The sequence below is a fragment of the Lepidochelys kempii genome, chromosome 12 (assembly GCF_965140285.1).
Source record: "Lepidochelys kempii isolate rLepKem1 chromosome 12, rLepKem1.hap1, whole genome shotgun sequence".
In the NCBI taxonomy this organism is placed as follows: domain Eukaryota; kingdom Metazoa; phylum Chordata; order Testudines; family Cheloniidae; genus Lepidochelys; species Lepidochelys kempii.
The window spans coordinates 29,078,370-29,093,718 of NC_136391.1; the positions used below are offsets into that span (position 1 = coordinate 29,078,370).

At 39.5% G+C, this 15,349-nt stretch overlaps 1 protein-coding gene across 4 annotated transcripts in view; it reads left to right on the forward strand.

Moving 5' to 3' along the window:
- Positions 1 to 1,310: 1,310 nt before the first annotated feature.
- The window catches only part of CDH8 (cadherin 8), a 196,542-nt gene continuing 182,503 nt past the window's right edge, over positions 1,311 to 15,349 (forward strand). For 2 of the 4 annotated variants that reach the window (XM_073307975.2, XM_073307977.2), the window contains exon 1: positions 1,311 to 1,810. The gene's annotated coding sequence lies outside the window, so the exon portion shown is untranslated. Of the gene's footprint in view, positions 1,811 to 5,534; positions 5,604 to 15,349 lie in introns of all 4 variants that reach the window. The other 2 variants (XM_073307974.2, XM_073307972.2) reach the window with 2 other exon arrangements.

A 15,349-nucleotide genomic window follows, 5' to 3' on the forward strand; every position in this document is an offset into this window, starting at 1 on the left:
TCTTGTTGTACTGAAGGGACCTAGCCTCATTCCACCTCATGCTAAAGCTCTGAAATTGGGTCACCCAGCACAGCTATACTTGTAGAACACTGGATATGGGCCTACAATGATAGGGGAGAAACCTGACTCTCTCTCTCTCTCTCTCTCTCTCTCACACACACACATGCCTTGTTTATTTTTATATATAAATGATTTTAAAAATAGCTCCCTTAGCATAACTCCCTGGCCTCTGTCCTTTCTTCCCCAAGCCTTCTACTGAACATTTTGATGGATTTTTCCTTCTGCAGGGTCTGTTTTCACAATACTGATTAAGAATATTCCTTCTTTCATTTTCACATGCTATGTGGTCTCTATTCTCCCAATCCCTCTCTCACACCCCTCATTTCCCCCATCCTTTTCTCTCCTTCATCGCTTCACCATCGTCCCTTATTGTCTCTCGCCTATTCCTGCACCTCCCACCAACTCCTCACCGTTCCTGTCCTGAGGCCTCCCTCATCATCTCATTCCACTCAGATTTCTACCCCTGCCCAAACCTTCCTCTTCCTTTGGCTCCAGCCTCCTTGTGTCTCCCTTCCCCTGCTCTCCCCATCCTCTTCCCTTCAGTTTCTTATATACCCATTACCTGGTAACTCTGCGCCTTTCCAGACGGTCACTAAACACTTTCTCCTCATTCTCCCCCAGCCCACCCCCACTTTGGGGAGGGTCTGTCTCCTGAGGACTTTCTTTCCTAGGATCCTTTGAATCTCTTCCCACTGGAGGCACCCCTCTCCTTTTGCTCCCAGGGTGTTTCTCCCTCCCTGCCCCTGGGATGCCTGTCTCCCCAATCTTCTCCTCTTATGACTTCTCCCTTATCTCCCCCTGCCCCCATTCCCCTCCCTGAACCTTGGGGGTTGCAGCACCCAGTTCCTTCTCAGCACACCCTGCCCCTGACTTTCAGCCCCCACATTCTCTCCCAGGACTCTTCATGAAAATCTTGTACCCTACCACCGCCCAGCCACCTCTGCCACCCCCAACCCCTTTGTGCCCAGGACCCCTAAGAACTAGCATCCTCTGCCACCAGCTGCCCTTCCTCCCACCCGCCTTGTTCCCGCAACTTCGCTGCTCCCCCTGGGCTTCCTCTGTCAACTGGCTCCTGCTCCGAAGACCCCGCTGCTCCCCTTTCTCTTCTCTGCTCGGAGCCCCCCCCTGCCCGACATCTCCATCAGTCCTCATCCCATCTTCGCTTCCCCAGCTCCCATTCCGCTTCTCCTCTTCCCGAGTGTTTGTGTGAAATACACCAGCCTCAGGCTGGAAAGGCACCTGGCAAGGATCTCGGGAATGAATGGCTCTGAAATTTGTAGAAAAGTTGTGTGCTTACTAGATTGAAAAAAAAAAAAAATGCTTCCTTGAATTTCCAAGCGCTAGACCTGCCTCCGAGATCAGCCCAATAAGAGCTGTCAGGGGAGGCTCCCAGCTCACTTTTCCACATCACTTCACAGTTACATCTGGCAGGCAGGCACATTGGAGCGCTCAGCCCCTGAATTAGTGGATTTATTTGGAATATCCCTGCTTTCCTGGCGATGAGCTGCTGCGGCTGATTTCTGCAAAAGGGAGAAATTACTAACTGCACTTTACTATGCAGGCACAGAAACCTGAGAGTCTAAGTGACCAGCTTCTCCCCCAGCATTAGCAGCATCAAAAAGCATGAAAGAAATCCGGAGAATCCTGCCCATTCAGACGGACTGGTTAATATTTTCCTCTCCCTGAAGTAGACCCTTTAAATCCATTTGTGAAGTGGTCTTCGCAAGACGTTTCCTGGGTCATTGCAAGAGTGAGTATCTGTTTTATTGTTAGCTAGTTATTTATTTCTCACTGGTAGAAGGTTTTCTCTCTATGGATTTGTCTTTGACTTGGTGCACCTTGCATACACTGTCACCGACACTATCTGTTAGAAGGAAAACAGTGTCTGTTTCCTTATAAACAGATGCATTATTAGACTGAAGTGTAGTGGCTCATTAATTCGGATTCTTTGAAATTCCCTGATAATGGGATGCCAGTTTGGGGGTGGGTTGTTTTTTTCTAAAAGGTTCAGAAGGAGTTTTGTATCACAGTGAGCTGTTCGCTGGGCTGGAGAACCCGTTTCTTCTCGTGGGTTTTTTTTTTTAAATTATTATTTATTTATTTAGTACAATAAATCTCTGGACTGTTGTACTATGGTGAATAGATGCAGGGCTGCATTCATGCACTGAAGTAGATTGCAGTTTTCGTGCTGAGAATAAAAATCAGCCACCAGCCAGATATGTAAATGGTGGAGGCTGGAAGAATCATAAGGGGGGGGGGGATTTCCCCCCTAATTATCACTGCCGACCCCATGGTTCCTCAAACCCCTCAAATAAATCAATGGATGCAATTGGACTGATTTATCCTTCTCCCCCGTTCAGAAAGGAAAGTCTCCCGTCAGTTCTGCTCTATCTTTCTCTAAGCTGGGGTGACAAGGACGCTTTAGCTGTGAGTAGTCAAGAGAGCCATCTCTTTCCCATAAGTTGTTTTCTTTTCCTGTGCTTGTTGACTAAATAGTGAATGCACCCGGCTGAAACTTAGGAGAGGGCGCAAACCCCTTAGCTCCAGTTGCTTGTTAGTTGTATCATTACGGAGGCTTCTAGAGAGGAATGCAGGACTGCCAGCCCCTAACGCGGGCTGTTCCACTACGCATTTGATCCTCTGGTTGAGAAAGGCAAGAGGAATAGCATGTTCTTACATTCTGCTTGGATATCACATCTGCTTGGTGGTAACATCCCAACCGGGAGACCCGAGCTGTCAGATAGCATCCCTGCTAGACTGTACCAGATCTACAAGAACATTGTGATCAGCTGTGGAGCACAGAAGGCACCGGATCAGACCATAGCACAGCAAAGCTTCAGCATAGAAAACCCATATATACAATATAATCCAAATTTCTCGTTGGATAATATAGAAGAGATTAACTCAAGTCCTTATTTAGACACTGGCTATCACCATAAAGATGCCAACACTTAACATAAGCAGGGATTCCTTTGTGGTTGATGGCCATTCAGTCATGTCTAGACCCTTTCTCAATTTAAACAGTTTACATTAAGTACCAGACTAAAGGGAATTGAATCTATCCAAACTGGCACATAATAGCATTATAAAACAGGGCTCTGGTTACCAACAGGTATCAAATGCTCCTGCTACCCCCAACGGCCCCTCCCCAAATCTTCTATACTTTCCCTTCCTCTGAATATAAACAATGCAAACTTTCATAAAAGCTGACACGTTTAAACAGCCAACTTGATGAGCTCATCAATGACTAGCCATTTGTCTTCATGGTCATCATTGCCAGATGTTTCCTTGGGCTGCTGAATGTAAGAAATCAAATAACATTTAATTGTCTATTGTTTTCAAATCTCCAACATTAGTGTTTAATAGAAAGTTGGCTAACAGCTGCTCACTTCAGTTTCAATTAAAGAATATAGCTGATAACTAACAAAGCTTTAGATAAAGAATCCTCTTAACTTTACTTATCCTCTTTTGTAAATTCCTGAGGAGTTTCTTTGCAATAAGGACCAAGAGATATATGTGATACTTCCATATGACTGCAATCTGAAGATATTCCTCTACAGTCCATTGTTAGGAACAAGATGATATATCACAATTGGTTTCCAGGACATGTAGGTTTACTGAAAATATTAAACAAGCAAATAAATAAAAACAAGCAAATGATCCTAATGTACTTTTTCAGCTGTCTTAATCAAAGATAAATGATCAAAATGGCTAAATGCATTGATGGTATTTTGCACACATGTTAAAGCATTACTCATCAAGTCCACAAATATAAAATCTGATAACATTAAAACCAAAAGATCTCTACAATGTAACCTCCTGGCCTAATTGTGTGACCATTTCAACCTTAAAGCTATATGAGGGGAACTGATTCTTATATAATATTCTAGTCTAAGGTTTTCCATCCATTCAACCTTGCAGTTGTGCCTCATAGAATGCAGAAACCCATAATCTTCCCCTCTAAATATTGCTGTTTGCTTTTTAAAATTGCTATTTATTGAAGCACTTTTCAATCTTTCTGAAATACTTATTTTATAATATCATAGGCTTTAAAGGATTTCAGTTTCTATTGCTGTTTGTAAGTTGAGGGCCTCTTGCAGCAGAGGCTATGCTACCTGGAAGCTGTATTTTGTGGACATAGGTACATTATGATATATGGGGGAATAATGTATTGTTAATTGAAATGTGTTAGTCACAAAAAGCAACTTGTGAGGTTTCTTATCTTATAAAAAGTCATTAAATAAAATAATATGTTTGGCTGCTTAACAAATGTTGATCTGTTTATATGACATTAAAGCATCTTTCATTAAAAAAAAAAAAAAAAAACTTTATCGTACTATGGGAGGGAATCCTCCACAGATTGCTTCATGAGTCCATGCTCAATGACCCTTCCAAAAAGCTTATAAGAGGGTGTCCACGGTCACAGACCAGATATAAATTTGCTTATTACTTTTAGAGATGCTTTCTAGAGAAGTTCTGTCTCTTTTTCACTGCACATTTGTCAATTCCCTAGTAAAGATGTTGATTCCTGAAGGTCTCCGTGCCTTATGTACTTTGCCTGGGACATTTTAGTCAGCGGTTGGAATTAAGGGCTTGGGGGCTCACCCGTATGACCCCTGATATATACAAATAAGTAAAGACCTTGTACTATTACCTCAGCTAGCAGTAAAATTGTTTTAATTCCCATCATGAACACGGGGGGTGGGGGGTGGGGGGAGGGAGATGATATATGTATTTTTATGAACAAGAATAGCTCTTTGACAAGAGACAGAGTCAACACAAAGTGCATATTCAAAGCACATGGTGCTGCAAATCTTTACCAGTTATGACAAGATAGAGTATCTATAAACAGTACTTATAAGAAAGCAACTGCTAATGCTACATAGTCTAAATGTTAATGTCTACTCACAGCATTTTGTATAACCAACCATATATTATTATGTATACAAACCACATGTATATTGTATTGCATTTTCCATTTTAAAGCTGCCTCCTTGTAACACTATATCAAGGCTGACCTTTTGGACAAACTTTTAATAATAACAATTGTGTGCACCTTGATTATATCTGCATTTCAGAAAACCATATAAGACTCTGTGAGCTGTGAGATTAAAAATAACACAAATCAAATTTTACTGGTGGGAGGAGAACTCTAAGACTTTTGCATTGAAATGTTTTAAGCATCATTGCTACCATAAGTCTGCATCAATAGAATTCAATTAGATGTTGTAAACTCAACATTTTTCTTAGCCTTGTTGCCATAGAAAAAGTGGTACACTTCATAGCTTTCTAAACATAAATATCTGAGAAAATTTACCCTTTTAGAAATTGAACATAAGTGCCAATACAGTTTACATTTTCAACTATTTCCCCCAGTTCATGAATACTTTTATTAAATTTCTTAGTTTGACAAATCAAATAAACAGCATCAGTACAGTGGCATTTCAACTACAGATGCAATTTTAACTTTTCAGGATTTCTTTCTGAAAATGCAGTGGAAGCAGATGACATCTGAAAGTGGAAAGAAGAACTGACATGGAAAGGTGCCCTCAGAACGAGTTTACTAGCAGCTGACTCCAAGCAGAAGACCAATTCCTGCTTGTTTTACTCATGAGTAGTCCATTACTATCAATCACCATTTGATGGCAATGGTACTACTTGAGGAACTGGTCCAACAAGGTGCTAAGCACTAGTTATTATCACTGTAGTCAACGGGAATTAGGATGTTCAAAATCTTGGTGGGTTGGGCTCAGAATTAATAAAATGAGCAGGATTTGGCTCAATTTTGCAAAACCTATGTATTGCTTTTCCTGAGGAGCCTCCACTACATGTATGGGGGTCTAAAGCCAACTTTCTCCCCCAAAAATGTTAAACGTGCACAGGGAAAAATGCCACTCAGTATGTTTTGTTCAGGCTTCTACTCCTAGTAGAAGCAGCTGTGTATTTTGTTAAAAATAGTATGTCAGAAATTTTTAGTTCACCAGCTTGCTTGTAGTTTTCAAACTTAGTGGTGTGTATTAAATCCAAACAGGTTAATTCTAAGAAACTCTACACAGCCTACTTTAAGGAACTCATCTTACAGTTTAAATCCACTTTTAATCACTTTCTCTTTCCTATTACTAATGTTTAATCATACAAACATATATAAACTAAATGCCAATGTGGAAAGAAAATTGTGTACTTCTAGTAGAAGAATGTAATTCATTAATTTTTCAGGCAAATACATATTACTGACAATGAACATCAGTATTAAGGATTGAATATATCTGCTCATTATTTCCTTTCAATTAACCAAATGATCACTGGACCTTCATTTCTACCCTGACTGAACTTGAAATGAGTAGTATAAAGCCAGTGATCCCATGGTCTTTAATCTCAGGGAGTGTGCTTCAAATATATCCAATAGGAAGAAATTTAGTCCAGCATGGCAAATGCAAACGTCAAAAATAAATATAAGGCCTGAGTCTACTCCCGTTAAAGTCAATGAGAAACCTTCCACTGACTTCAGTGGTGCAGGAGCAAGATCTTAAACCCTAATGTCATATGTTGTTGTTAGAGGATAATAACCAAACCTTAGCATAACTACCATAACTACTGTATACTGTCAACAAAGCGCGGCAATGTTACTTTTCCTTTTCTGTATAGATTTTCATTCTTCGGCATTTATTTCAAGGGGAACTTCATACTTATACAGCCTTGAAACCATAAAGACCAAGGGTCATTTTAATCACATTTCGGGTTGATACAGAATAAGGTTATTTATGCTACTTTGCTCAATTGTGCACGATAGATGACATTCTCTAAAGAAAATCAAGGAAAGAACAATAATGGTTTCTGTCGTATGTCAATGGATTACTGAAAAAGAATGAAAAAACATATTTATGGCCTCCATTAATATTTAAACAATTCTCAATAAGAACAGGATAAGCACATCTCAGTTGCTGAAAAGTCTGATGATAAATGATGTCCTAGACAGAGGATGGTTAACACCTAATTCTCAGTTACAGGCCAATCTGTTTGCCTTTTAAGAGCTCTCAACATGGTATGCACAACTTGCACTTTTCCCTCTCACTTTTAAAAGTGTTATAGGTATTTCAAATTATGTAATACACCCTTATAAAAATTAGCATTGGTCTGAGAGGTGAGATTGGCACCAGCTAGCACTATTAAATCTATATGTAGTCTAGTATTCTATTTTGGTGGAAGGAAAAATGCTTTAATCAACAGACTGCAGAAAATAAAAAAATGAGTTCAGTCATATTCTTCCCTTTATTGTACAAACAAACAGAGGCAGATGTGACCGTATTGCGTTTCAGTGTTATAATCACCTAGACCACTTTGGTGGTTCAAATGGAATATGACAATTTTCCTTCTCTCTGTTTTGAGTTGGCACCATCAGCTTCTCAGAAAGGCAATGTGGAGGTGAACTGACGCCCTGACACAGATCAGAGGGAAATCTGACCCTCATGCTCTGGCAAATAAACTTTTTTTTTAAAACTAGGTGTGACAGTCTAAAAGGCATAAACATGGCACATGCTCTACAATATCTGTTTATTTTAACACATAGTTTCTTTCGTATTTATATTACATGAAGGAGCAAGAATTATATAGTCATTTCCTTGAAAATGAAATATGATCAAGCAAGCACTATTGGAAGAGAGATCCTATTATTTATCATTATTCTTTATTACTTATTCAGTGGCAAAAAGCACACTGAACCAAACACAAGACTTTGCGTACAATCAAATGTCAGATACAATGCAATCATTGAGAGCAGCAAAGAGCATGTGGGATGAGGATGTTCCAAGGTTACTGGCATAGTCAGTTACTGTGTCTTGATGGTTCTGTTAAAGCTTTTTCTTTATCTGGGTTTTTCAACAGCAAATTATCATGCTGAATATTGTAGGACGGCTCATGTGAGCAAGGATTACCCACATGAATGAGGAGCGGAGTATCGGCCCTTGTGTTTCTACTGTAGAAAACTTCAGGGTTTACTGAATTGCCAGGAAAGCATCAGCAGAGGGGAAATAATTCTGCTTCCCACAGTGGGAAGGGTCTGTATCATGTTACTGCCATTACTGGGGAACCCTGTTAGAACTGTGAAAAAAATGGATGAGGAAGCATGAGTGGAAGTGTTGCCAGTGTAACCAATACCTGCAACTAAAAAGGATTGAGTTTAAAGAACAGATAGAACAGTGTGAAGCCAAAGAAAATAGGAATGATATTCTAGCTACTGTGGAAAGTAAACAGGAGGGGGAGAAAGGGCTAAGAGAAAAATAAATGAACAATAGTGAGGAAGAAGGAGCTTCCAGATGTTGACAAAGGAGGTGCTGCAAGGTACAAAAGTGTCTCTATCATCTATGTTGTAGGGTGACCAGATGTCCCGATTTTGGGGTCTTTTTCTTATATAGGCTCCTATTACCCCACAACTCCTGTCCCGATTTTTCACATTTGCTGTCTGGTCACCCTATCTATGTTGGCTATTTTAAAAAAAACAAGGGGCAGTTGCAGATTTTGTACCCATGTAGACAGCGTGTTCAGTTTCTGATCATGGCCCAAGGGAACATCGAGATAATGGGAAGAAACTGTCACTGTTGATGAGTATGTTCCAAATAAGGGAAGCTAATCCAAGGACATTAGTTATTGTAAAAGGCTTCTGATTAACGGTCCTGATGTGTTTTCCTAATTTGAGTGCAAGTTGTCATCTAAAGCTCTACCTGTCTTGCAGGAAGGGAGGATCTTTAATTTATTTATTGCAGGGACTTGAGGTTGTTCAATGGAATTTTCTCTGCAGGGCAAGAACTCCCCTGTGAGACTGATGGAATTTCGAGACTTCAGGAGTATATACAATACCAAGAACACCATGCTCAAGTCAACCAATGCTAACCAAAGCTTTAAATGACTTGGTGAACATACTTCTCGCCAGTTCTGTGCTGCCTATGTTTAATGCACATTTGCCTGTATTGAATCAGGGTGTCAGGGTGGAGTACATGAATGGCACATAATAGTCTGGTCTGCTGTGACCTGCAGCAAGTTGGTCTAATTTCAGTTGGGGTTGGTGTGCAGCTGCTAAGTGGTGGTGGGATCCTGTGGATATAGAGAAGGCCAGACTAAATGATCTGATGGTCCCTTCTGGACTTTAGCTCTATGTTTCTTTACTACCTAAAACATCTTTACTGGACCTCTGATGCCGTTATGTCCCATCTCTCTCTCCATGTTATTGCTATTTTATATCACAGCCAGTCTTCCCAGTGTACGATGAAAGGATAACTTCCTATCCATTCTGACAGACTGTTTGAGTGTATGCTGAAGTATCTGCAAAAAGCCTACGTTGGACAAATATATATCTCACACTTTTAATTGTCTGGCATCTCTAGTGTAATTTATTTAAATAAATCAATAGTGCTAGATTTTTCACGTAACTGAAACAATTGTCTAAAAATTGACAAAATCCTCCGAAATGAATCGGTGAGGTCAGAGGACTTATCTATAGCTTGTAATCACAATGATCAACAAGGCAGCAATGAACGCAGAATGAAATTAGAAGTGGATTGCCCTGAAGATGCAGCAGTTCGCAAGAGGATACTCAACATTTCCTGATGTGAAGAAACTCTAGAGAGGCTGTAAAATCTCCTTGACTGGGATCATGGTGTAAATCAATGCACCAGCACTGTAATAAAGTGGATTACTTGGCCAGAAAGCCATTCTGTGGTTTGACAAATCTAAAAATAAATTGATTTTTCAAGCTTTTATGACCTTACTCCATTTTCTTTCTTAGTAAGCAGTTTGTGTTAACAATTTTTTCTAACTTTATTAATCTTTATAACAGTTCTATTGCATTCCATCATCTCTCTAGTACCTTTTAAAAGTTACAATATAATTGCAAAATAGCCACAATGAAATTAGTACTGGTTGTTACCAATATGTCAGCTGCCAAATAACCATAACCCACAGGTATGTTATACATAAGATGAGAATTAAAGTAATTATACAGTGAACTCCATATTGTTCCCTATTGCCATACTTATTCTATTGCCCCCATAAGTCAATGGGACTATTTGTGTCAATTGACTAGGATTTGGCCCTTAAAGTAACTGTAATGTACATGATATCAACTGATGATGGTGCTACATCTGGAAATGATATTACACTGTTAGGCATTTATAATGCTGCAACGTAATTCCAACAAGTGGGGGGAGCATCACCTAACTTGTAAATTCAGTATGGTTGTAAGCTTTTTGTTCTGTGTTTGTACAGCGTTGGTCCATGCCGGGAACTCCTCAGTTCTACCAGATTCCAAACAATAATCATGGTTTGGTGCTGCCTATCCAAAAGCATATCAACACATACAGCAGGTAGATCCTGTTACAGAAAACAAAGTATTCAGCTTTACCTGTGATTTGATTCTCTATAGGTTTTGCTCTGAGAAACCAACCATTTTACAAATATTTTCACTTTGATTATTTGAAACTGTTATCGAGAACACTCTGTTATCTGAAAAAGGGTCACATTTCCCTAGCTCTATTTGTTATATTGAAAAATCCCTTTATTTTACCCACAATCTGGACTCCTAGACTGTTTTAAAAAAATCATTCCCATCTTCATCTCACAGAGCCATTCAGAGAACCAAGCCTGTATTATACATACTCTCAGGCAAAAAGCTTTATTGAATTAGAATTACGGTTGTAGAATTACCTATCAGACATGGAACCTAAAAAAAACAGGACAGTGGGGTGGGAGGAGGTATTGTTTCATGGTCTCTGTGTGTATATAATGTCTTCTGCAGTTTCCACGGTATGCATCCAGTGAAGTGAGCTGTAGCTCACGAAAGCTCACGCTCAAATAAATTGGTTAGTCTCTAAGGTGCCACAAGTATTCCTTTTCTTTTTGCGAATACAGACTAATACGGCTGTTACTCTGAAAAAGAACATTGTGGCTTTTGAAAAAACATTAATGGTACACTTTCACAAACAAACCAAATCACTGGAAATAATGGAAATAACAGTTTAAGAGCCAGACTCTATTCCTGCTGTAGGTGTTTTGTGCTGTTCTGATGGCACAAAATAGCTGGAGAGCCTGCAGATCTGGCCTCATGAAGGGATCCTCAGATGGCAGAGAGCAACCACACCACTTCCTTAGGCCCTGGTATACACAGAGTATCAAGGAAAAGGGAAACATGGCTGCAGTGTCTCTATTTCACAGCGATCCCTGACCACAAAATAGCTTCCTGTGCTGTGTGCAGCCAAGAATAAATTAGAACAACTTAACTTAGGGACCAGGGCAGTCTCTAGCTGGTGCCAGAACTGGAGAAATAGTCTTTTCCCCTTCATGACCAGAAGGGACTGCCTGCCTGTCAAATGGACCAATAGCAGCCATGGGGACAGGAAAAGTGCCATAGTACCTCTCCATAATACCACATCCTGCACATGGATTGCAGTACCTAGAGTGGCAAGAAGAACCCATTTCCACAACTGGCCAGGACTCTGGAGACAGTCCTTTCTCTGTGCGTTGGTTGCAAGCCTCTCCCTTAAAACAGGCTTAGACCCCTCAGCTCCAGGTGGATTGACTTAGTACTGGCAAAGTCAGAGTAATGAGTTCAAATGAGGCTTGCAGTGAAGAGTTCCAGAAGAACAGCCTTCATTATGGAGATACTAATGAGTCTCCTTCATTGTGAGCTGTGCATATTCTCATACATAGCAGTGCTAAAAGCAAAAACCTGTGCAGTTATGAGGGGGATTTGTTCTGTGATGCCTAAAACATGCTGCAGCTTTCCTTTCCCACTGGTGCTGGAGAACTTATTGCACATTTCTGACCACAGCCCTCAAATTAACTGTGCTTTTTGCCAGGTTGTTTTACTGAGTTAGGTTTAATGAAACGTGGTATGTCAGTGTTGTTGCTGCTGCTATTTTTGTTTGTTTGAAGTGTTGCTGAAGCCTCTCCCATGGAGCTATACTGAGATTGGATCCAATCATGGCTAAAGAATCTTGATGTATTAGCAATAGCTAGATGGGATTTAATCCATCTGTATTGCGTGAAAAGTAATGGATCTGAGCTTCCTGTATTTGTTTTAATATACATCTAAGCAAATTTAGGTTTTGCAGCTTGGCAGCTCAGGTAACTAAAGTCTTATGTCCCTTCCCTACCCTATATAACAAAAAGATACAGCATATGGAGTGTCAGTACAAGTGTACACTATCCCACCAATTTGCATCAGCTCTGCTCAGGAGGGAGCACCCTTTGGAGTGAAAGGGGACAGCAGTTCAGTCTTAATTAGATAAATTAGTTGATGTTTTTTAAAAGCCCCTTGAATATGAAAAGTGCTGTGTTTTATTATTATTCAGTCATGGGAATGGCAAAAAAGTGCCAATTAGAGAGGTGTGTCCAAATCAGCAGCAATCTCCGGGTGGGTTCATCTGAAAGATTTCTCTGGTGCAGGTGTAATTCACAGGTCAGTGTGTGTTATGTGCCCCCTTCTCCCTTGTGTTGAATTCACACTGGATCTGAGTGTTACAGCCTCACCTACAGAGTTTAACTCAAGCTGGAAAGACTTATGCTTCTAACTCGGGAGGTCCCTGATTTGATCCCTAGTGTCAGCCAAGATAGTGACCTTTACACTTCACGGTGGTTCATGCTGTCCTGAGGTTTGTTTTTCTTTTGATTCACAAGAACAGCAAAATATCAAAAACTTTTCCCCCAAAACAATTTGTGTATTGTTTCTTTCTAAGCTTGAATGTTCCTTCTCCCTCTAATTACCTCCTACCTACCTTAACATATTCTGGGTTCCTCTCACTTTTAAGATCCACAGGGCAATAGCTACAAAACCTCTAGTTCCCCATGCTTTCATTGTCTTCAGAGTGAAGCTGGCTGTTCCCACCCCTCCCCAACCTCTTAGGAGAGAGCTGTCCTTCCACTCTGCTCCTCACCACTGCCTGGAGGGGATTAGGGGATGTGAAGTCAGGTTACGTCTCTTCCTTCCACATTTCATAGAAAATCTCTTCAGAGAATTAGGTTGCATTACCTTCCTGCACTCTCTCTCTCACTCAGTCTTCAGCACTGAGACCCATAACTCACTGGGCACTTACTTCATTTCTTTTTGCATTATCAAAAGTATCATACTTCGAGGTCCAGAGGTACTCAGACTAAGTTTTAGTTCATAACAGCTCTTCTCGCCTTCTTAAAAATATGAGTCTCTCATGGCTTCAGAATTTCTTGCAAGAGGTTTCCACAGCTGTGTTGTCAGTTACTGAAATGAAAACAAAACAAACAAACCTGGAAACTTGTTGCCAAGTGACGTTTTGAGGGCCAAAACTAAAATGGAGCTCCCAAAAGAACTAGATAAGTTAATGGAGGATAGGTCATCAATGGCTATTACTGAAGATGATCAGGGATGCAACCCTGTGCTCTGGGTGTCCCTACTCTCTGATTGCCAGAATCTGGCAGTGGGTGATAGGGAATGGGTACTCAATGATTACCTGTACTGTTCACTCCCTGTGAAGTACCTGGGACCATATGCTGTTGGAAGACAAGATATGGGCTAGATGAACCATTCTTATGTTAAACAAAACAAACCCCACAGTTTGTGTCTTTTTACTTGTCTTCTGTTTGTTTTGTTAGCCTTTAGAATTCATGTTTTCAAGTTTTTCCTTCACAAACATGAATACTGGAACCATACAATATATATACAAAAATAAAAGCTGTGAGTCTCGCATAATCATATGACTCAAGAAGTTTAGTCTTCAAGAAAAACACCAAATATCATCAGACACTAGAGCTGGGTGACATTATTTTGACCACAACTTTTTCTCACAGAAAAATGCAGATTCAAGTTGAGTGAAACATTTCATAAATTCATGTTGATATCGCTGAATTGTTTTGGTTGAAACCAAAAATTAAGGTTTTTTTTTTGTTTGTTTTTTAAAAAGCTCAACATTTGAATTAAATGTTTAGTTTCTGGTCGAATTAAATACTTTGTGTGACCAAAATGTGTGCTTTTCATTTGACTCATCTAAAATTTCACAAAAAAAATGGTTTGTGTCTATATGAAACAAATTTTTAAAAAATTCAGAACTGCTAGCTAACCAAAACAATCAGTGATTTGTACAGCTCTGAGCAACACACACACAAATCATGAGTTGGCAGCCCTGCACCTATCCTCCTAGAGTGTAATTTTCCATAAGATTACATTAGGTTCTGAACCAGTCAATGATTACATATCAGAAAGCCTTTTACAAAACTCCAGCCATGCTATTATCCCCTTTGGGTTATGTCCCAGACATCTTTGTAAGTAACCTACAGTTGCATTTAAGGTTTTCAGAGCATTGTGGCTATACTATAGGAGGCTTTAAGTTGTTAAACTAGCTTCTTCGTCTCAGTACATCTCTTAGGGAAAACAAACACTTCAAGATTTTATTTTAAAGGTGTTTTTTTTTAAATTGGCCCCTGCTGAGCCTTTTATTTATTACCTTCTCCTGTCCGCTCCTCCCCTCTTCCTTTCCCCTCAATATGTTATATGAGATCTCCACATCAGGTTTTATTTGTCTGAATGTTAAGGTCTTATTTTTTTTGCTAAATTATGTTTCGATTGTTTTTTAATGGTTTTATGACGTTGTATAAACAGAGGTATGGGAACATGAACTTGTAAATAGGGTTGATCATAAATTTGATTTTTTTTTCATTGAAAAATTCTGGTGAATCAAAAGTGAAATGTTTTGCAGAAATATGTTGATTTTTATAAAATTTTGGAAAACAACACCACTACCACAGAAACAGAGCATTCCAATGAGGTTGAATCATTCCATTTTAACCTTTTTGGAATATTTTGATTTTCCATTTTTATTCTTTTTTTTTTTGCTAAAATATAATTAAAAAAAATAAAAAGTGGAATGACATTGATGTTATTGGAACAAAATAGTTTTGGTTGGCCAAAACCATTTAGTGTGTGTGTGGGGGGAGGGTCGGGTCATTTTGTGAGAAAATTTCAAAATATTTTGAATTTTGTGCTGTTTTGGAAAGGAAAACAAATTAGAAATAGCAGAAAGTCCTGCAAAATGGGAAATCTGGTTCCTGCCTGCCTCTGCCTACCTAAATGAAATTCATATTTTCTTTCTTAATGTTACAATATTTACTAAAACTGAACTTTTATTTGTGGCCATACATGATTTTTTTTTAAAAAAAATTCTTGCCCTTGCTGTTATGAATGCCTGGTGTGGGGGGGAGGATTCAATCCTTTGAGGTACTGAGTATGCTCCATTGACTTCAAAGAGAGCAGGGCACATGTAGAATAAAAAAG